This window comes from Corapipo altera, unplaced genomic scaffold (assembly GCF_003945725.1).
Source record: "Corapipo altera isolate COAL_440 unplaced genomic scaffold, ASM394572v1 118, whole genome shotgun sequence".
NCBI classification, from domain to species: domain Eukaryota; kingdom Metazoa; phylum Chordata; class Aves; order Passeriformes; family Pipridae; genus Corapipo; species Corapipo altera.
This window is the reverse complement of record NW_020884991.1, coordinates 907030-929782: the sequence shown is the minus strand read 5'-3', so window position 1 is coordinate 929782 and position 22753 is coordinate 907030. Positions and strand designations below refer to the sequence as shown.

At 40.1% G+C, this 22753-nt stretch overlaps 1 long non-coding RNA gene across 1 annotated transcript in view; it reads right to left on the bottom strand.

The window, feature by feature from the left end:
• Positions 1-9182: 9182 nt before the first annotated feature.
• Positions 9183-22753, bottom strand: part of LOC113958208 — a 56402-nt gene continuing 42831 nt past the window's right edge. The window contains exon 2 of the long non-coding RNA XR_003531452.1: positions 9183-9305. This is a non-coding gene — a long non-coding RNA (uncharacterized LOC113958208). The remainder of the gene's footprint in view (positions 9306-22753) is intronic.

The window sequence follows — 22753 nt, the reverse complement described above, 5'->3', positions numbered from 1 at the left end:
GCCTTTGCTACCCAGGGAGGAAGTTGCATTTTGACAGTATTTCACAACCAGTTTCTATATATGCTACAGAAAAAGAAGGGTTTGCAGGCGAGGGAAACCACTACACAACTAACCATGTTTTGCCTATGAAAGTGCCCATCTCCAGTTCATGCATCCACTTGCAGAAAGCCAACAAATGTCAACATCTCAAGGAAAGAGTGAAGTGGCATTTTTGCAGAGGGATAGGAAGGATGATCAAGCAGTCCATAAGACTGAAATATCTGCACACGCTCAGGACCACTCCACACAGGCAAGCACATCTTCATCTTTTATCACAGGGGCTTCAATGGAAATTCATCTGGTTTTGTCAATCACACCGTAATGAATAAGGGAGAGGATGAATGCCAAATATTCTGGTGACATTCATCTCTGATTTTGCTAGCTGCTGGTCAATACAGAACAATATTAAGATGTCCTGTATTTATGTGCATGTGCACTGAGCAAGCATCAATATAATGGTAACAAGTACTGACAAAGTATCCTTACTGCAGTCCAATCCACAAGCTCTCCCTCTTTATCTGTTTCTCTGTGTGGCTTTTTACTAAAAGTGCTCTAGAGAGCAGGAACTTTCTTTATTTTTTGGCAAATAATTTTATGAGAATATTTCAGTATTTAAGGAGAGGACTCAGTTAATAGTGTAGAAGGTATTTTAATTTGTTCAGTCTGCTTTTAAATGTCAGCGGTGACTGCACATTTGAAGTTCTGTTGGACAACTGATTCTATAACCCACAGCTATGATTAACCTGCAATCAGGGTGGGACAAGTCAAATAACATACCAAGGTGGATCTCAATACATGATTAGCAGAATAAAGCAAAAAACTCGCAGTGGCTAGCAATGGCCACTCAACACTTAAAAAAAAAAAAAATCATTAATAGGAACCAACCGGTTCCATTACAGTTTTGCTCTTTGACATTTAGCTTTCTCTAAGTAGAATATACTGGAAAGGACACTTGGGCTCACCATGAGCTTAGAAGTAGGAGCCAGACCTCGGAATTTTGCCAGTGGGATTTTGAAACCAAAAGCAGCAACAGGCAGAAACCAAGAATTTCAACTCCTTTGCCCTCAGTGGGCAAAAATATTTCTTCCTTGTTTGCTTTTTCTATACAGGAAAACAAATAAACAAACAAAAAACCCCTTACCCAAAACCCAGCCACAATGTTCTGCAGGTGACCTTCATGCGCTGTTTGCAATGTAGGAGGAACCTGGAGGGAGGGGGAAGAGAAGCAGTAATTTTCGTATGCTTTTTTGTGGGTAATCATCTATGCTAACCCCACTGTTTGTGCAGTAATGCTTGTTTCATCTTCATGCTACGCAGGATATCTGGAGTCCTTTGAAACTGAGAGATAAGTCACTTGCACTCAAGGGCCTATACTATTAGCTGTAGCTAGCTGTATTTAAACACTGGAACTTCTTTTTCATCCAAAGGGGCAACAATAAAATGGCTTTTTGAATCCTGACTCAAAGGGGAGAGCCACTTTCTGAATCAGTGCTACCACCTTTGGGCAATACCCAAAAATGAATCCCAAAAGCAAGAAACATCAAAAATAATAATTAAAAAAAAATCACAGTTTATCATAAACTCACATTAAAATAACATGTTTCTGTTCATTTGGGAATAGTAGGTCAGCCTTTGCAACAATTTCAAATTCTGAAAGCGGAGAACAGGAACAAGAAATTTTCGAAGATGACATAAGAATCTGGCAAGTTTGCCTGTGTTTTGCTTCCTCTAGAGATTAACATGTGGAATTTTCCATCGAAGGGGGGAAGAAATCTCCTTTTGTCTTTCACTTTCGGTTCTCTGCCTTATATCCAGTGTTGTATGGGCACGTCACCCTTTCAAAGTCTGTGAAATACCTGATATTGTTCTCCCAGTTGGGACTAGATAGCATTTTCATAGAATTTCAGATGTCATAGTGCTTGATTACTACAACACATAACTGTTGAAGGGAGCCAGCTGGAAACTGTAGAAGTGTCCAGCTTAAATATTGAACAAAAAACCTCACCAAAACTGACTTAAATTGATGTCCATTTTTATTATAACGACCTATGTTTGTTCCATTTTATGTATTCAATTTCAACTTTCCAATTGAAAAACTTCAAAAGAAAAAATATTTTTTATGGAAATATTTATTTACAAGTAATTTCCAAATTCACTGATAAAAAAGGGGATAAAAACTTAGCATATGATTGCAACGCTAACAAAGTGCCAAACCCTGTGATAAAGGCAAATAGGATCCTAAATTCTGTTTTGACACCTCACTACCAATGAAATCTACAGGTATTAAAAGGCACTTGTATAATCACAAATTAGTGAATGATCTGCAGGAAATCCTCAGACAGCATTTTATTTCATGCTGCAGTCACACTAGAAAGTTACGAAGTTCTGCTTTGGCCTCATATATATAGCAATCTGCGTATCCAGGGCTGGCCCTATTCACCAAGCTTTGCTCATCATGTTGAACCAAGCTTCCAAATTTGTACTGCAACTGCTAAATTTTCTTCCTACGACTGCAGCAGAGAGCCCAGATGTAGAAATTAATGTTATGACTTAAGCAGGTTTCTTTCAAGGAGGATTAATGAGGATTAATTTACACAAACTGACTGTGAAAAAGACAGTTACTGATCTCACTTATCATAGTGTGTCACAAGTCTGTATACTATTGAGGCAGGGATTATCAATTTAAACTGGGATTTTTTTTAGGTTGGTCCTGCAACCTGCCTAGTAAGGTTCTAGTTTTGATAACTGGCTTGTGATCATCACTAGCACAAGTTTCTCAGGGGACTGAAATTTCAGGAATAGTGGACTGAGAATTCATACAAATATTTGATAGGCTAGAGAGGTATGTGGTAAGAAGAAGCCAGAGGATGCAAGAAAATTTGGAAGTGCAACATGATTTGGAAGTGGAGGAGCAGCAAGAGACAGAACGAAAAACTCCATTTATCTAATTATGAGATGCACTATCACACCCACTTGTTTTCTCTCTGCTTTCTTCCAGCCTTCTACTCTCCTCCTATAAACAAGCAAACACCATCACTATCAACTTCTCTAACAGACTTCATCACAATTCTAAATGTTTTAATATATATATATAAAGGCAGAGGGAAACTTTGTTGTTTCCATTTTGCAGGCTAGATCCACATGCTCTGTTTTCATACCTGCTTCTTTGAACTGAACTTTTTTCTGGATGATCTACTTTTCTCCAGTATGCAGGTTTCTTGCACAACCATATCTTCCTTTAGAAATAGTCCTAGCTGTAGACATTCTTTTTCATCCTTTTTCTGCAACTACCCCTCTTACAGTCAAGCTCTACAACATGTTTCTTTCCCTCTGGGTTTGGCATTTATTTATCCCTTCTCAGAGGCAGAAATTACTTTATCATCCCTGAACGCAGGACACTAGGCACACATAGACGCGAGAACCATGCTGTTTCTTACAGGAAAGTATTCCCAGACTGCTTAGTTAGTCTCATGGTCCTCTCTTAAAGAGATTAATAGAGCCAATATGCTAAAATCATAGTGATTCCTCAATAGGTCTCATCTGATTGGAATAATCCTGAAGGACACACTCCTAACCTCAAGTAACAAAAGGCAGTTCCAGAGATGAGACAGGAGAATTTCCCTCAAGCCTAGACCCCATCCCACCATTCAGAAGAAGCCTTCCTGACACTGCAGCTGCTCATTCTTTAATATAAAAATAACAGTTTTTAAAATAAAGAACCTTCTCTTCATATGTTAACTTCTATGAACCTTGAGCAAGAAGCTTTTTATAAGAATCAGCCAAGCTTTACAAACTTCACTGTCAGGAGAGTAATGCAAGATTGTCTCAGATTTGCAGGGCCAGCTCATGTCACACAAGCAAGTCCACCAGGGATCAGCCTTTGCTTCTCCCTATCTGTAAATTTCCCAAACCCATTAATCAAGGCTGATCTCATTTTCTTACAATACAGAGCTGTTACAGCAGAGAAAAAGTTCTTCCTTCATTGAGCTGTTTATATATATGTTACTTTATTTTAATAACAAACCAAGAAGGGAAGGGAATTGAGACAATGAGAATTCTTTTATATGAAGACACCTGAATCTGAAACCAAAAAATTCTGTAGAAACCAGCCATCTCTATTTTAAGGTGAGAAAATATTCACATCTACAGATCATATGCTTCTCACTTCTCTGTGCCTACTCTTAAACTCTGGAATATCAATAAGATTAGATAAAATTCATTTCTAAAAAAGCAAAACCAAACCACCATACTTTGTATTCACAGTTTAACCACATGTCAAGCTTAAAACACTTGTGTTTTCTAGTCTGTACCTATCACACAGGTTAATAACTAATCTCCAGAGGATAAGAACAATGATTCCTTTTATTTTTAAGGTGTTTTAGTACCACTTTCATCTGTGGAGGAATTGTTGGGGAATTAATTTTTCAGACACTCATCCATAGTGGGGCAAGTGTGGGGAAGGAGTGCAGTCTGAAGAAGAGGCTGATTCAGCTTCACTGTCTAGTTCACGGCTTCCATACACTGCTGGAGGACTGTGTGGCTATGGAGAATAAACCACACTCTCCTAGAAGTCAATTCACTGCTGGACATCTCAGCCATGAATGCTACATAAAAAGTAATGTTAAATGCAACTGGGCTGCAACATGCCCATCTATTCAATTGCAGCAAAAAATCAAAAATCAGAGGATGCTCCACCCACATGCTGATAGAGATATTAACTTGATGTAACATGCTGAACTGCAAGCGTAAATCGGGATATCAGGGAAAAAGTCTGGACAGCTCTTCTATGTCAGCTAAATAGCTTGCTTCAAGAGCAGAGTTGGGTTGGTTTTCCCCTGGGAAATCACGTTTTACAATACCCTCTACACAGAAGCTATACAGTAGCCAGACCCAGTCATGGTTACAAAAAGCTAGCCCTATGGACTAGAACTTCAGAAGAACTCATCAGAGGCTTCTGGCAACTACTTGCCAACTGTGTTGTACGTGGACAACCTCATTAAATTCAATTAAGCAACCTTGCAGTTGCAAGCAGGGCATAGACTCTGGCTGGGATTTGAACAATGGGGATTTGTACTGCATCTGCCCCCAGTTCAAGCCCAGCATTAGGATTCAACAAGGATACAAGACGCAAGAGACCAAGTCATAAGTCATATTACTTTTTTTTTTTTTTTTGTAGAAAGTTCACCTGGTAGGCACTGCTTTCCCCAATGAAGTCACACGTTAGAGGTGTGCTGACTTTGCTAGAAAGGAGAATCGGATGGAAAACCAAACTTAGCAGCAAACCATGGAACCGTTATTCACTGTTTGATAGCAAGGAGTAGGCATAGCTGCCTCTGAAAGTGCACACCTAGCCACATAATCATTCTACAATTGTTTCTTAATGTAAAGGATAAAGCCTTTTACCTCCTTTCAGCCTTTTCCCATGGCCAACACTACTATTCTGCAATAACTCATCTCTGAGTAACAAAGTAAACAACATTACAAAATAATTTCTAAAGCCAAATATCTGATAAAGATGATTAATGCCTCATGAAATAGCCAAGTCATATTTGCAATAATTGCAATATTTGAGATGGATAAGAGGAGAGAATTATAGGATTTGCTGTAAGGCTGAATTATCTACAGGAAGTTCATGTGAATGTCACGCTACCATCTAACTCGCTGGTACCTGCCAGCCACACTCCTTAACAGCTGGTTTATTTGTTTTCTGGATTCTAGAATTAGAGTAGTTAGAATTTTTAGATAGATTTTCTAAAGGTACCTTCAAAAATATCCTCATTCTTGAAAGGAACTGTCTCGATCTAGAAACTACTGTGCAAATATAGGAATCTCCCACTAATCAACAAAGTTGTGAGGTATTCTTGAATGGCTGCCCTAGTCAAAATTTCACAATGTTTGTTCAGGACAAAGTTTGCCAGCAAGTACAACGTTCTTCCAAAGAAAAATGACACATTTCTTATTCTGAGTAAGTTATGTGGGTATGTTCTGAAGTTTCCCAACACAACAAAAATCTAAATGTTTGGCACTTGCTTTGGGAGAAAGAAGACCAAAAGGTACCATCTTAGAGGGCTTCACTTCAACCATTTATATTATATAGTCCATAGACTGTGAAAAGAATTATGGATAACTTCCTTTTTTTTCCTGTGATGGGATAAAGAAGCTCTTCTTTTTATAATCATAAACTGTCTTGGTAGCTAGCTAATGTTCAACATGATAACATTTGATGAAAACAGAATAAAAAAGAGAAGTTATTATTGCTGTCAGACATCTACTCCAGAGTTCTCATATTTATTCAAGCAAAACTATCTATTACATCATTTTGTTAGTAATGACTGAACACTTTGTAAGGATTGTTATAAGCTAAATTTAAAACTGGAGTTGTTCTGACTGGACATAACTGTTTTGTTTTGCTTTCACAATGCCTTAAGGTTCTCTCTTACAATCAGTCACTTCTCTGGTGGTAATGAAAAGCCTTGCTGCAAATACTCGAACTTAATTATTATTCTATGACCACTCCTATACCCCCCAGCCTGAAATTGCACCAACATGAACAACAGGGGCAAACAAGCACAAACAGGGCATGAAAAAGGTCAAAGAAAACTTGTTTTCAACTTTAAATACGTATTCCTGTAAAACTCTTCCCAGTACCTGCTGAGTCCTTATAGGGCCTAGAATTTTCTATACTCCTGCAAACTGCTCATTTCACACAGAGAGGCAAGGAAGAAACATCTGCAAGGGGGAAGCTGGCAACGAGGAAGATCCTTCTCCAGCCATTCGCACCTATCACACGAAACTCCAGACTCCCTTGAACAGTCACAGTGTAACGGGGGAGGAACATGGGCAGACTTTTCCCTCTCTTTCTAGTGCAAACAAGCAGAAACAGGGAAGAGCCTAGCAGGTCTAACTGAGTGCAGAGGGGTGTGCAGGGGATATGGCTGAGTCACCACATTGCCTTGCACAAGTCAGTCCTTTATAGCGGGCTACACGGTCACCTTTTCCTTAAGATGTGCTGCAATACCCAGTCACTTGCAGCTATTACCAAAAAGCCTGGCAGTTTAGTACATTCAGACTTTTATCCAGACTTTTTTCACCCACCAGGAGACTCAGTAAGTAACAGAGACACCCTTACTTGAGCCTCTCCTGTGTGATTACAAAATCCCAGAGCAAGTGATGGAGTACACTTTGCTCCAAAGGCTGAACACCGAGAGCAAAACATGGTTGCCAGTGCTTCTCTCCCCTGTCACCACCATCCTCAAACGCTGTGGCAGGAGACACTGACAGATTTGGCATGGCCTTCATCTGCTACTCTGGTGTTCCCCTCTTTGATTCTCCAAAATGCCTTGGATAAATCCCCCTTCCTCCCTCGTTAGCGAAGAGGGAAGCTGGTCTGAATTCAGCTTAGTCATGATCACTGGTGCAATTGCACAGTGCTCGTTGAACCGAAGGGAACCCTTTGTTACCCACACCCCATCTGATATTACACTACCCTGGTCTATAACGACATATGTTTTTGAAAGTACTTGTCAAGAGTGACAATTTTCCTAGGAGAGAGGAACATTAGAAAACAAGCAAGTACAAAAACCTGCAGTAAATGAAAGACTTTGGAAACTATAATATTTCTTTTATTTACAAGGAACAAACAACCTCATATGTGTCAGGAATAAATAGAAATCAGCCTCCAGCCTTCACAAATGAATAACCATGTGTAGAAAACATAGTGTTTTTTGTAAAAAATAAAGAAGTAATTCACAATTAGCTAAGGAACAAGAACTATTTCTTCTAGAGCCAGTCCACTGAGGTTTTTAAAACTGGCATATTCTGATCTCATTTGTTTCCCCATGGGCAAAGAAGCCAATCTGGAGCTTTCCTGTTGCAGATCAAAGTGACGGCTACAAATGTTAGTAAAACAAAGTCTCCCCTAGTGTCAGGCAAAACAGGATAGAAAGCAAACAAGCAAAAACTTCTGCACAAGGGATATAAGACAAAATGGGAGAGTTACTTCTGCCATGCCAAGAAAGTTGAACGTCTACTAAATCTTGGATTTCAATAAATACAACATTATTATGATAAGAGACTGGTTACCATATATGCGTCAACTCTCCAGGGAATCCGATTTTTATTTTCCTTCCTGTTCAAGGACAGTTGTTCGTATATTTATTTGCATTGCCATAACATGGAGATGCAGGCTGTGATCAGAGGTCCATTGTGCAAGGTGCTGTACACACAGTTTATCAAAACAGCCTCTGCTTCAGAGACCCTCCAGTCTAAACAGGGAAATTCTAGAAGTCCCAAGGGGAAACAAATGCTTGAAAGGCTTCCAAGAGAGAACCAGAAAGCCTTTGGAAAATCATCTTTGGGTGGCATTTCAGACTAAACGTAAATCTCAATGTTCTTATTCTAGTGATATATTTCCTTGGGTTTGTGTCATTAGGAGTCTTCCCTGTATTTTCTCAGCAATTAGATCAAAATGGTTGCAGATAATAAAACCGAGGCTTGAAGTTGTGCCCATAGAAAAACCTAGCCAGAGTACCTTTCTATCAGAGAATTCATAGTTTAATTAATCCTCAGAATTCCTTCTCAAACATCAGGTGCCAGAAATTCCTTGTTTACTCCTCATCTGCAAACTCCCACCACTACTTGCTCCATCTTTCTGGAATATTAAGGAAACTTGGAAAAACAGGGAAAACTTGTCCACATGAGTGACTTTTACATGGGGAAGAGAGCAATAAAGATTCTGAAGGCAAGTCCACCAGGGTATTTTCAAAATTAAGGCCTGAAATATCTTGAGAAGGACACTTTGAATAACCTTTTCAAAGAAAATGATGGCCAGATCTGTTTATGTACTAAAAATGAGTGGAAGAACAGAAACAGTGTGTTCCTATACATATTATCTTACATCTATTCAGAGATAAAATAGCTATTTATAAGGCATAATGAAATGTTACCTTCTAAATATAAATATGCATTGAAAAGAGTGTGGGCATTTTAAGCAGAAAAGAAATAAATGGTCGACAAGAGACAAGGAGATCTGCTTTATTGAGAATGCCACTGCTTGAGGACATGTTCATCTTTCTCTGTTCTAGAAAATGAAAGGACGAAGTAGGGAACACAAAAACTCAATGATAATGCCAAGATAATGCTTACCTTCATGTTCATACAGAATCAACAGCATCTTGAAGCCCCTTGTCTTTGAATCTCTTCTCTATTTACTCATCAGGGTTGAAATCCCTTTGGTCTTAGAATGGACTTTAGGATTCTCTGTGAGCCTGTAAAGAAAGAGATTGATAGAATGAAAACATCCTTACTCCTGAGATCTGCGGTTGGTAGAGTTTCATCACTTAAAAATTATTTCTGCTAAAGATACTGTGGATATACATTAAATTTCTGTCATACATGTTGGCAAGCAGTGGAGATCTTATAAGGAGTATTACTTTTGCTGGCTGTGCTGGAGGACAAGGTGAGAATGAGGAGAGTGCTAAAGCAGCACATTTATCACTGGTTATTCAGACCCTTAGCCTTCCATTGTGGACATAAGTAAAACATACCTGTATTTCTACAGAAATACTGCTGCTAGATCAGTGGGCAAAACTCTGACATGGAAATTCTTTGAATTATTGGAATTTAAGGGAGAAGAAACTGTTAAAAAAAATCACACCAGTACTTAAACTGATAGAAGATGTAAATGCTCGCCATTTTAACACGTAGGTAGTTAGGTTCTGATCTTATATTTCAACAGTTGAACATAGTAAAAATACATCACTAAAGCCATATTGCAAGTGTTACTTTTCTTCTAATTAATGGCATAATCTACTTTGGTACTGCTAGCTGTCAATAGAACCACGAAGAATTTCTTTTTTTGTACACCATTTTCTGAGTTGCAAAAAAATGTTAATCCTTGATAGAGCTGGAGGAGCTAATTTTGTAAAAAGTAGAACAAGCCTGTTTTAGTAAAGGGATTTCTGTTCTGAAGCTTTCAAATCTCCTGGTCACCTTCCTGTCAATCACTGAAGTGAATCAACCTTTTAGTGGAAGCAACGTCATCCAATCTTGGTAAGAAAAAACCCAGTATACAAAAAGCTAGTTCAACAGTACAGCAGCCTCACATGCTGTGTTGCAGACATGAGATTCTAAATTCTTTACTTAACAAATGGTCTTAAAAAGTACACAGAGGTGAAGAGCAAGAGGAGACGACAGCCCAATGTATTTGAAGGAAACTACAACTCAAGGACTCAGTACTAGGCAGGCTGACAGTACAACCTGGCCAATTTCATCTGGTAGACTTCCATTTCAAAGAGAGGAGAAGACTGCAGAGTTATTGGACAAAAATCTGCTAAAGCATTGTCATATAGCTGTTTTTATAAATTTTGCTGACAACAAATTCCAAAACAGTAAGTGTCTTACCTAACATGGATGCAGCTGCTGAGCCCTTGTGTGACTGAAGTAATTCTTAAACCAGTGGCTTCTTGGAGTTTTTATAATTTTTCTTGCTGTTGTTTGTTTGTTTTTGTTTGTTTGTTGTTTTTTTTTTAACTTGAACTCTGGTTTGCAAATTGAGTTTAAAATATCATGCTGATTGCTTAAGCCATTTCCATTCAATCCATAGATCTTTGTCTATGGAATTGACCTGAAGCAATAAGTTACTGAAATTTTTAAAATCATTGGAAAAATAACTGACTTTTAACAATACACGTAAGAGATGAAAACATGGAGTTTCTTAGTTTTACTCTCTATTACTTCACCACTTTTCATCTGACTATGTTATTTCTCCCTGTAGCATTAAGTGGATCTACTGCAAGATCTATACAGTAGATAAAGAAGTTCCTATGCTTTGGATCAACTATTTTAATCTAGGAAATTCTTTTTTTTTGTAGTGAAAAGGCTTTTAAGGCTTTGAGAACATGAAGCCTTTGTTATGACTCATACAGGAATAAACTTCAACTCTAAATTCACTAAATTAAACCTGTTATTGCCAAGGACCGCTACGAAGAAAGATATGTATTCAATATGCTTTCCACTGGGTCAAGGACTAAAGTCATGGTTTATGGTTGTTTCTTATGTAATGAACATTAAATGAAAGATGCAGAAGGATTCCATTTTAAGACAGAGTTAAAATGAGCTATTTAATATAGTAAAAGCTAGTGCATACTGTATTGCAACTCCACAATGTTCCATAATGTCAATTGCTGCCTATGCCATTAAAGAAATTAGATGGATTGAGTTTCAAAAATAACCTGTGAGCTATTGAGAAACAATTTCTGCAGCCCCTCAAGATGACCTGTCTATTACAGCTGTATGAAGATAAGGTTAGCGTGAAACCCTCCCTTGGTTGCGTGCAGCGTGGGAACATGCACCTCAAGCCTTCCAGCCTAAGCATGAAGTTCTTATAAGCTTGAACCACCAAGTGAAGCTCTGCACTTCCTCCACACAAAGACCACATAATACCATGATTTTACATTCCCTAAGTACCCACAAATCAGGCCAACTGTAAAACTGGCCTAAGTTTATGCAAAAGATGCATGAATATTGTAGACAAGTTAAGACTGCTCACAGCTTTTAGTCTGCATGGAAATAAACTGTTATCTACTACAGATAGTAGCAAAAGTTTCCCACCTGCACATTTGCTGCATGCTTCTTTCTTGTTCTGGTATTTCTTAGCCTGTTATGTGGTAATCGATTACCTCCACCAGGGAAATAAAACAGCTCTTTCCTGGCAAGTACAGGAGAATTGCAGGGATAATTAATTAATGTTTTAGTATGCAAATAAAAGATATTCCTTTACAGCTGGATTTTTTCATAGCATTATATAATTATACAAAGACTTAATCTCTGGTTCAGGATATCTCACAACCACAAATCATGGAAGAGCATCACTGTTCCTTGCCCTCTCTGTTCACTCTTTCCTTAGACACCCACATTTAAAACCTTTGGAGACAGGATTCAAGGCTAGAAGAAAACATTTGTTTGTGTAAGAGAGCACAGCTTCAGAAGGACATTTTTACACTATTTACTTTTTTTTCTCCAAATGTCTGTTCCTGTTAGGTTGCTCGTCCATTAGGTGTTGTAGTGGGTTTCTGTGGCTAGGTTTTGGTAGTGGGGGGGTGTGAGGGGCTACAGGGGTGGCTTCTGTTAGAAGCTGCTAAAAACTTCCCCTGTCTGGTGAAGCCAATGCCAGCCAGCTCCAGGACAAACTTCCTGCCGCTGGCCAAGGCCGAGCCAACCAGGAGTGATAGTAACACCTCTGTGACAACATATTTAAGACCAGAAGATTGTTGCATAGAGAAGAATTCAAGTCAGGAAAGAGCAGAGTGAGAACACGTGAACAACAAGGTAGACACCAAGGCCAGTGCAGAAGGAGAGGCAGGAGGTGCTCCAGGCACCAGAGCTGAGGCCCCTGCAGCCCATGGTGAAGACCCTGCTGGAGCAGGTGGATATCCAAAGGAGGCTGTGACCCCATGGGAGGCCCAAGATGGAGACAGGTCTTGTTGGGGACCTGCAGCCTGTGGAAAGGGAAGCCCATGCTGGAGCAGGTTTATCCCAGGTAGGACTTGTGGTCCCTATGGGGGACCCATGCCACTACAACTCATTCATGAAGCACTGCATCCCATGCAGGAGTGACCCATGGAACAGCAGTTTGGGAAGAGTCATTGCCCGAGGGATGGACTCATGCTGGACAGGCCTGTGAAGGACTGTCTCCTGTGGAAGGGACCCCATGAGAGAAGGGGAAGGACTCCTCTCCCTTAGCAGGGGCAGAAACAACAACTGACTGTAATCCCCATTCCCTGTCCCCCTGCACTGCTGCGGGGGAGAAGGTAGAGTTTGGAAGGAAGGAGGGGTGGGGAAAAGGTTCTTTTAAGATAATTTTACTTCTCACTCTTTTCCTCTGATCTTGTTTGTAATAAATTCGATTAATATCCCCACTTTGAGTCTGTTTTGCCCATGATGGTGATCAGTGGGTCATCTCTCCCAGCTCTTACCTCAGCTCATGAATCCTTCGCTGTTTTTTGTTCTCCTCTGTCCAGTTGCAGAGGGGAGTGAGAGAGTGGCTGCAGTGAGTACCTGGTGTCCAGCCAGGTTCAGCCCAGTACAGGTGTAAAACATGAAAGTGGGTTCAGAGTCAGAGGAAAGGTTACTGTACTGAACTGGAAGCTTGATCCCACTAGATCATACACAGCCAAATTCTTGATTCTAGTAATGGCTGAATTCAGCTCTAGGAAAAATGACAGCACAGATATTGTGACAAAAACCCCCAGTCCTAAGATCTCATTATGAAATAAGAAATGAAGGAACCTGAAACAGCATATGTGGGAAGGAAAACTGGGCACTGTCCTGATCTTGAGATTTTTTTTAAATGTTTAATTACCTCTTCCACATAAAATTTTCAGGCATTTTATAATAACAATCCACCAAGAAACAAAGATGATTGTTATTCAATGTTTTCAACTTCTTGGCAAGCTGGTGTCTGACAGGAGATAAAGACGTATCCAGTTCCTTCAGTTGGTCACCTTTTCCATCACCTGCCACTCTCACTTCACCTACTGCCTTAGAGTCTGCATTTTTCTGCAAGTACCAGTTCCTGCAATTTCTAACATTTCACATCAGCAAGTCTTTGACTAACACTTAGTACAAAGAAAAAGAAAAGCTGAAGGACTGCAAAAATATTCCTCCAATTTTAAGAGAAAGAATGCTTTTTGGCTTTGATACAAATTTTTTATAACCTTTCTATTAAAACAAAAAAAAAAAAGGCTAAATAAATAAGAAAACCCTGAAAAACAAAACTACAGACTTGTGTCTCAGAATCAGTTACCACTGGTGCTTATCCAGGCTTTGAAGGATGATTTTCCAATAGTCCCATGCCTCAGAAAGTCTTTCTTCCCTGTTTATTACAGGTGCCTAATAAAAGGAGAGTTTGTGATGGTACCTTTCCCTAGGACAAAATTATTTTCTCCTCTGCACATTTATTTTAGAAAAGTTGTAGGAACTTAGTATCTTTTAAAATTCTATTCCTCCATGAAATTTAGCTAAAACAGTGAGTTCAAAAGTTTCCAGGAGGGTTGTTCAAATGGACAGGTGCACACAAGTCTACAGACACACAGGTAGTAGTTTTGGCTCAGTTCTCTAAGAAATACAGACAGAAAAGAAATCCATGCCCAAAGATAGGCTGAGATAGGCTAAATTGGGCTGAGAGCATCAAATAGTCAGGCCATCAGAGAAGAGGGGATACAAGGTTTACCTAACCCAGCTCTACTGCCAGCAGAAGCAACAACCAGGAAACAAGCAGGTGGGAGGAGACAAGGAACAAAAGGAAAGAAAAGAAAAAGGCTTTGCTAGCTGATCTTGTTGATTGATGTGATTAATTGCCACCCACACAGGTAGGTGTTGCTACTGTTTATTTAGTATTCTGCCAGAAACAAATGTTTGGGACTCCTGATTGCTTCATAGGCTTTGTCTACCTGGAAGTCAAAACCAGTTGTATCTTATGCATCATCATTGACTAAACAAAACATCAGGAGTATAAGATAAACAATCCTAAACAGCTGGATGGTAGGGGCAATGCAAGCTCTCCCCACTTGTCAGGGAGCCATAAGCAGTGGGATCCAGCCAGCTCGCCTTACAGAGCTCCTTCTCTGCTGCTGTACCTCCTTCCTCAGAAAGATGCTAGTATAGCACCAAGAGACTCATGTATACTATGTATACTCTTGGAACCTTGTGAGCTTGAACATTTGAAAGCATCTGCTTCATGTGCAGTTGTGGTTGGCAAAGAAAAAGCAAGGAGGGAGGGCAAAGTGGAAAAAATTATGTATCAAGACTGTTTTACTGAGGAAGGAAACTGAAATTCACATAGAACATATAGATATTGCAAAAGATGCTTGGAGCAGAACCCACTTTAATTTTGTTTTTTTGCTTCTGTCCTTACACATCCTGCCTGGACTGAGTTCAATAGAACTGTTGCATTTACAAAGAATAGGTGAAATGGAAGACTGCAAAATATTCTAAATTAGAATAAACATATGCATTTTCATTCCACAAACGGAGATTTTGAAAAATCTTTTCCAACTTTAGTCATGTCTGAGAAGCATATTTTGAATACATCTGTGGAAGTGTTCTAAGGTCAAATTACTGTTCTCTTTTAACCACTGGCATATGTGAAGCTAAGTTACCATTCCTCTAAGTTACCATTCCTCTGTCAATTAGAGCAGTTAGCATTTCAAGTATGAGTAATCTTTCTAGCAATCTGTTTTATTCTCACCAGTTTCCACATATTAAATGTAGCAACAGTATGCATCAAGGAAACAATAATAGCTAGAGCCATGTCAAACATTCTTCTAAGGTTTCATTTTCAGTCTAGCTAAGAACATTTTTTCATGATGTCAGGACTTCCGAAATTCTCATCAACTCTGTGAACACCTCCTTTAGTAACATGCATAGCTCCATGTCTCTTCTCAAGAAGCAATACTCACTTAAATACTCATCTAGTGCAAAAGAAAATTCCAGACTACAGGAAAACATACTTTCAGTCAATAGTAAATGGCCTAAGAGAGAGGAGACATGGGAGAAAAAAAAAGGCAAGTTGATCAGCAGATCTGGTAAGAAAAGCCATGGAGGGAGCTTGGAGTACTTTGTGTAATGCTGCTTCAATGCTTTATCTTGCCCAGGGTACATAATGAGTGTGGCTTTCCCAGCTGAAAATGGATGTCTAGTGTTTTCACTTTTGGTAAGAAGCCAATTAGTTGCTAAACAGGGTCATCAAAAAATTGTTAGTGTGCATGGCAAAGCAAAAAAATACTTTACTTACATGTTCACTTTGTCAGAAACAAACTATAATGCAAGAAGTTCCAGCAAGGATTGAAGGGTTATATCCTTGTTCACAGGGCAATCAAGATGCAAACCTCCCTGTTAAGCTAGGCTTGAGTTGATGATGAAAATGGGTGAGGATTTATAGAACGCTGGTGTGTAACACCTAGAATAGGTGTTACACAGAATGTTTTAAATACTACAGGACAACTCCTGTTATATAATTATACCACCTCCTGATATGGGTTCTGGTATATAAAGTCAGATGCTGAGATTTTTCTTTTTGCTGTCAGTGACATTTGCAGAGGACATGACAAGAACTGCATTGTCACAGATGAGTGAAGCCAAAGTTGCACAGTACTACAAAGGATAAATCTGCACTAGCTCTGAGCAGCAACAACAGATTTGAGATATATCACATGCCTGTTTCCACCTATTAGGATTGCAGCACTCTTTCAGTATGTAATTAGCACTGCCTACCTGTCTTAGCCAATATCCCTCTGCCTAATATGTGGCATTAAAACTAATCACCCAAGTATCACAAATAGCACATTTCCAGTTCAGGGATACACACTGCCTAACCACCAAATCCTTCATACTAGCCAAAATGACTGTCAGCAGAACAGTTTTCAGTAAGAACACTCACAGCACCTCCAAGCCTAATGAGCAGTTGTTTGGGCAGGGTTTTCCAGGTTACCGTTGGAGTCCAGTTGAGTAACCTGAGGTGTGGCTATGTCCAGCTTGCCAAGACCTATCATGCCTGGGGCTTCTGAGACTGGTCACTGCATGTGTACAGTACAGTGAAGGATGATGAACAGCTGATGAGTGGCTGACCTTTTGTAATATTGCTTGAATCCTTAATCACTTGCTTTGCCTGGCCACAGCAAAGCTAACCATTAGTACCAGAGCCAATGGGTACTGAAGGCACAAGGAGCTCTGGGTTACCATGTAAATAGATCTCCACAAGGTTAGCAAAGGCCAGTGAATATTGTGGTCTACTAGCTTGTTGTGGTTTAAACCCAGTAGGCAGCTCAGCTCCACACAGCCACAGTGGAATGGGGAAGAGGATCGGAAGCATAAAAGTGCAAAAACTCATACGTCGAGATAAAGACAGTTTACAAGGTTAAGCAAAAGCTGTGTCCACAAGTAAAGCAAAGGAATTAATTCACTGCTTCTCATCAGCCATCTCCAGGAGACCAGGGCTCTGTCACACATAACAGTTACTCGAGAAAGCAAATTCCATAGCTCAAAATGTCCTCCCCACCTTCTTCGTTCCCTGCAGCTTTTATTGTTGGGCATGGTGCCATGTGGCACTGGGATATCCCTTCAGTCAGTTGGGGTCAGTGGTCAGTGGTACCAGCTGTGTCTTCTCCTGGCTTCTTCTGTACCCCCAGCATGCCCACTGGTGGGGCAGTATGCAAAGCAGAAAAGGCCTTGGTGCTATGCAAGCACTGCTCAGCAATAACTTAAACATTCTTATGTTATCAACACTTTTCATCACAAATCTGAAACAGAATACCATGCAAGCTACTACGAAAAAAATTAACTCTCTCCAAGAAAAAACTAGTACATAGCTGCAGAATAAAGTTTAGGAAGACCATATATTTTGCTCATTATGAATAGATAAACCCACAGCTACATCAAACCTAGATGTGACTCTTCCACTCTAGTGTTGTATATATTCCACCAAGGATAAGCACCTCTTACATCTATAGCACCAACTTTCGTTCCTAGACAAGCTTTCATTTCCTAATGAAACCATGATGAGACCATCATGTCCACACAAGGCTACACTGCCCCACTAAACCCTTGGTAGGCACGAACTCTTCCCTGTTCACTGAACTGGTGTGCCTGCTGATCTGGCAGCATGCCCTGGTTGAGACAAATCTGCTTTAGATTTTGTACTCAGTCATAATCCCTGAGCACTAACGATCCAGGCCTTTCCACCAAACGTCAAATCCCTGTGAATGCTGATGGAACGAAGAACTAGCACAGTAAGTGCTTGTTCTTACTTCATGTACTGTACATGAAATTAGAATGAGGGATACTCCGCCTCTTGGCCAGGTTTAGCTGGAGATACCCAAACTAAATGGCCTTTTCCTCTCATACGTCTCTTTCATGTTTACCACAAGCATATGTTACACATACATTTGTGTTCTCTTTACAATGGTAGGTACTATGTCTAATGCTCCATTCCCACCATGTGCACAGCTGAATTTGTATATTGCAAAAGGCATGTCATCCAAGTTTATTTTCAGTTACTTAAGAGGATGTTTCTCCCTGAGGCACAGTTTCTGTTTAGCTTGTTGAGATGCCACAAATCCAAACCCTTGGAAAAAAAAATGATGTAGTTGAAGTGCATACAGCCAATGTCGTGAAAGACTGCCCCTGGGAGGGAGCAGATACATTGCAATTTTAAAAATTAAAACTCCCACAAACAGTTTGCCAGATCCTTTGATGATGAAAGCACATTTCATTAAAGTGACAGCAGTCGATTTCCTGAAACTGCACCAATGTCTTCCTGTAAAACAAGGCCAATAAATAAGTATATATTTAAAGGCAAACAGAATCGACACATTGATACAGCATTAAGAAAGGCATCATAAGCCTCCGTCTCCCCTTCCACAAACATTCTTGTGTCAAGGCTTCCTTCCTGTAGCAGGCTCACCTTCACTAATATCCTCTTGCCTTTGCTTTTCTCCCAACAGCAGGCCAGAGGAAGGGACAGTCTCCTCTAGTGCGGTGGGTTACTTGCTCTCATGTACAAAAATAGCAACTTGTTCAACTGACACAAAGGAAAGAAAACATCCTTGCATCCTGTCCTGCTGCCAGCTTTCAAAAGGTAATTAAACATCCCCCTCTTTCAAAGAGCAGAGTTCTCCAGGATAGTGGTGTTTGAGCTCTGATGTTGTCAAACAACAGGGGGTTGCTTAAGCTTTGACTGACCTTTCCAAAGACCTACAAGCAATTTAATGGGAGCCCTCCTCAGTGGTGACAGAAACATTCCATTATCTGCTTCCTACTTTCTTGATTGCTGGGGGTAATAGGGAACTTTAATTCTCATGGTCATGAGGGTAAAACCAAACCACTTCAGGCAGATTCACATCTATCTGTATTTTCAGCACAAAGAAAAGCTTTTCTGTATAAAACTTAGTGTCAACTTGATCATGTAAATTTCATTTCCCCCCATTCTGTTCTATTCACCTATCATTTCTTTCTTATGCTCAACAAATTGTAATACCTAAGTGCTATAAGGATTCAATCGCACTCCCATGGGGAAATCATGATCTCCTTGTGTCCCAAGATCCTCTGTCCATCTCAGAGACAATGATGGGTGGAATTGGCTCTGAAACACCTGCCTGGCAGCCAAGCTCTCTTGGTATCCTGCACCCCATGTCTCAGTTGCACATACTTCTCTCCTATACAAGAGATGCTGAAGAGATGGGGAAAGAGGGGAGTTGGGTATGCTGATGGTATGCTGAGTAAGAACTCCTCACATGAGGAAAATTTCCTTCTTTGTTTGCAATCCACTAGAAACATAAAAAAAAAAAAAAAGGCACTAGGGAGCAGAATTCAGCTCAAAATTCATTCTACAATTTGAGTGTTTGTTTTTCTTTTCTTTCCGTTTTTCCTTCAAACTGAGAAAATGAGAGTTCAAAAACAAATTCTGTGGGCTGCAAAGCAGTAAACAACCCACTCATTCCAGGGGAGATCTGGTCAATTAAGAACCATTAAGTCTAGTGCTGTTTCATAATTTTATTGTTTGCTGAAAAGTCCCTGGAAGACAGCCTCCCAGAGAATCAAACCCTTGCAGCCAACGTGAGATGAAGAAGTTATACTTGTGCTGTTCCTGGACTCACTCTGGCAGGACTCTAATCTCTAAAGTGGAAACAAGGCCACTGCCATGCCTTCCAACATTCAGCCATCGCTTTGCCTCAAATAAAAGCGGAGAAGAGCAACAGACTGCTTTTCAGCTGGAGACAACCCTACAACAGGCTAGCTAAAGGGCCAGTCCAAGCAAAGCTCTGGCTTCTGCATTTTGTTTTTGCCTCAGTGAGATCATTGTATGCACTGCCTTCCCTTCCTTCTAGTTTCCCTTTGCTTAGACTATGTAAAATAACTACTGGCAGAAAACCTGTCTCTCAGTTTTCTTCCCCTCTCCCCCATGCAACAATGTTCTGGAGCAATCCAGGAATCTCAAAAAAGAATAAAAATCCCTGTGTTTATCTCCTTTCACAGCATGATCACTACACAATCCTCCTCTTCGCTCCTGTTGTGAGGTGTGAGAGAGAAGCCATGGGGATACCAAAGCTTCTGGGGCAGGGTACAATCGTACTAAGTGACACAATCTGTCCAAGTCATTTCAAGACATGTGTGGCATGGTGAGGATTACTGAATTTTTTGTCTCAGCCCAGGTAATAAAGGAAGATGTTTAAGGCAGCAGCTGCCTACATCAGAGCCTGGGAAAGCCAAGCTTGCTGCTGTGGAAGGAAGATGATGTGCAGAACTACTGTCACTCAGGGGTGATGGAGGAAAGAGCAGCCTTCCTGAAACAGTTGTTACTTTCCCCAAATTTCTCATCACACTAAAGAACAAGTGGCAGGCAGCCTAGATTTTCTTCAGGGTACTTCCCCAGCTTAGTGGCAGGAGCAGACAGGCATTAGCTCTTTTACCTTGGGCCAGCAAGTTTAATTCTGCCAGACCTACCAAAAAGATGCCTGAACTGTCCAAGCTCAAACACAGGTCAGGGTCATCCCTTGGGAGCTTCAAGAAAATCATAGCAACCATAATGGCTACAACAAATTAAAACAATGCGTCAAATGGTTGCCGGCATTTCTGGAAAGTACCTTTGGATAATGCTTCTAGCAAAACACATCCTCACCAAAACATGCAAGTTCTTTAGTCATACAGGGAGAAGGGATGTTGGGACAGGTTTTTCATTTGTTTGTTTGTTTGGGTTTTTTACACCAGCTGCTGTAAATTTAGAAAGGAAAATAGTGTGATAGTCTAGAAATTACTAAATACATATTTTTATTACCTGATCAAAGTACCTGGTCAAGTAGAGGGCTGCTTCACAAGTTACCTGAGGGCGTCCAAATGTAACACCAACTCTGAAAGTGATTTATGAAAGCATCAATGATATACTGACAAGGCCCCAAACTGGGCAGTCGTCACTGCTCACATCACTCTGGGGTAACCTCACCAAGCACAATAGAGTAACTTCCTACCAGCACCACGATAAACAAAGAATCAATCCCACTGTATTTACTTTTTATGACAACTCCAGAGGATTTATTTATTTTCTATTCCTCTTGAAGAAAGAAGGGTCACCTGGCTTTTAATTATGCCTCATGGACTCCTTTTCATTCGTGATGGTGGGTGGTGCTACCCTAGCTGCCACAAAATAACACAGCTAAAGCCATTCCAAATTACATGACCTCCTCTGGACCAGAGTATGAACCTCTGGATTATGCACTTACTTGCCTGCTTCCTTCTTCCCTCTGTGCCTGTATCCTAGATCCCACCACAGGGAAAGAACATACAAGGCCACAAGGGAGAGTTTTTGAGTCCAGTCAAGAAGACAAACATTTTTTGTTGCGCTCTTTTACTCTAATTAGCATGGGCAAACACGAAGATGGAAGCCAGCATTAATCTCTTGCACCACCCTAAATCATTTTACTCTGAAATGGAAACTCAAATAACATTTTGAGTTACTGTACAATGACAAGCCTCATTATGTTATGAGTACAAGCCTCATAACAAAAGCATCTAGATCCCATTTCTTTGATACTTCTTCAAAAAATTTGGCTTGTGATTCCATGAAGATGGAGTCAACATAAAACATACAGAAAATGTGAGATACAAATTCCACAAACACATATGAAATCAATTGAGCTGAGCTCATTCATTTAGCACAATTTGGCACAGGCAAAAAGTAAAACCCAATATAAAGAAATAAATTCTTCTTGCATGCACATCTCACAGAAACTATCCATACATCATTTGGTTAATCAATATCCTTAATATCATTCAAACAGTAGCTCCAAACAGTTAATTTCTCTGTCATCTGGTATTGGCTTAGTCTATGGTAATCCTTCCTTTTAGTTCTGAAATCTCTGCTTACCTGCTCATCTTGATTTGTTATTGTGTGATTTCTTTTTTAATTTATAATTGTATGAAGTAATTCATTAAAGAAAGGCAGAAGCTGGCAGGCAGACCATTGGTTTTTTGTTTGTTTGTGGGCTTTTTTGTGTTGTCTTCTTTTTTGGGGGCTGGAGAGGGGAATAGGAAAAAAGGAACTAGCTATGAGAAACGTCAGACTCTTAACCCTTCTCACCCATTATATGAAACTGTATTTTGCACATCCAACTCTTTTTGACTAAGGTTGTTACTGTTTATGAGACTGGCTCTATCACTATTGCCTTTGATGCCTAAAAGAAAATTCAGGGAGAAAAAACTCTGAGACAATTTAGTTTTGAAGGTGAGATAAGGAAAGGATTTTAATTTGTGCCTGGGCATAAGATTACAAGATGCGCGGGCAAGTCCCTTTGTACACATGTTACAATTTATAATACTGCTTGTCCAATGAGGTTTTATCCTCCCTTTGGCTTTTGCTCTGGATCACCCTCAGTCATGCCCCTTGGGAACTGGGGCTGGGGTCTCTGAGACCCTCTCTTCATCAATCTTCATCTTCTTCAGAGTACAAGGGGTACACGGTCACCTAGTTTCTGACTGTGTTCTGCGGTTTAGGCTAAGATATAAGCATTCTCCATACAGAACAGGCCTATCTTAGAGTGAGACTAAACATGTTCTAATGGAATCCAGGGGTAGAATTGATATGGGGAGCATAGAATGGGGTAAAAGGGTTGGAGAACGTGTGTAGCTTCTGTGTTAAGGGTAAAGGAATGAAATGCTGCTGCTT